Source organism: Macaca fascicularis, chromosome 5 (genome assembly GCF_037993035.2).
Source record: "Macaca fascicularis isolate 582-1 chromosome 5, T2T-MFA8v1.1".
Classification (NCBI taxonomy): Eukaryota; Metazoa; Chordata; class Mammalia; order Primates; family Cercopithecidae; genus Macaca; species Macaca fascicularis.
The window spans coordinates 128,579,396-128,580,523 of NC_088379.1; the positions used below are offsets into that span (position 1 = coordinate 128,579,396).

At 38.1% G+C, this 1,128-nt stretch overlaps 1 pseudogene; it reads left to right on the forward strand.

Moving 5' to 3' along the window:
• Window positions 1-233: 233 nt before the first annotated feature.
• LOC102136351 (small ribosomal subunit protein eS17 pseudogene) lies at window positions 234-814 on the forward strand (annotated as a pseudogene).
• The last annotated feature ends 314 nt before the right edge of the window (window positions 815-1,128 follow it).

Below are 1,128 nucleotides of genomic sequence, written 5' to 3' on the forward strand. Positions count from 1 at the left end.
CATATTTATAATAGCAGCAAAAAATTAAATATCTAAGAATATGTTTAACCAAGGGAGTGAAAGACTTGTATACTGAAAACGATAAAACAATGATAAAAGAAATGGAAGAAGACACAAATAAATGGAAAATTATCCTGTGTTCATGAGCGGGAAAAATTAATTTATTAAAATGTCCTTATTACCTATAGCAATATACAGATTTAACACAATCCTTATCAAAAGTCTAATGGCGCCTCTTTACCAAGGACCCGTCAACATGGGCCGCGTTCGCACCAAAACCGTGAAGAAGGCGGCCCGGGTCATCATAGAGAAGTACTACACGCACCTGGGCAACGACTTCCACACGAACAAGCACGTGTGCGAAGAGATCACCATTATCCCCAGCAAGAAGCTCCGCAACAAGATAGCAGGCTATGTCACCCATCTGATGAAGCGGATTCAGAGAGGCCCTGTAAGAGGTATCTCCATCAAGCTGCAGGAGAAGGAGAGAGAAAGGAGAGACAATTATGTTCCCGAGGTCTCAGCCCTGGATCAGGAGATAATTGAAGTAGATCCTGACACTAAGGAAATGCTGAAGCTTTTGGACTTCAGCAGTCTGTCCAACCTGCAGGTCACTCAGCCTACAGTTGGGATGAATTTCAAAATGCCTCGGGGACCTGTTTGAATTTTTTCTGCAGTGCTATATTATTTTCAATAAATCTGGGACAACAGCAAAAAAAAAAAAAAAAAAAAAGTCTAATGGCCTTTTTCACAGACATAGAAAAAAATTATACTAAAATTCACATGGAATCACAACTCTGAATAGTCAAAGAAATGCTGAGAAAGAAAAATAAAGTTGAAGGCATCACAGTTTCTGAACCAAAATCATATCAGAAAGCTATAGTAATCAAAACAGTGTGGTACTGGCATAAAAACAGAAACATAGACCAATGGAACAGAGTAGAGAGCACAGAAATAAACCCAAGCACATGTGGTCAACTGACTTTTGACAAGAGCATGGAAAGGACATAATGGAGAAAGAGTAATTTCTTTAATAAACAGTGCTGGTAAAACTGGATTTTTTACATCAAAGTATGAAATTGGACCCTTATCTTACACCATACATGAAAATAAATTCAAACTGAATAA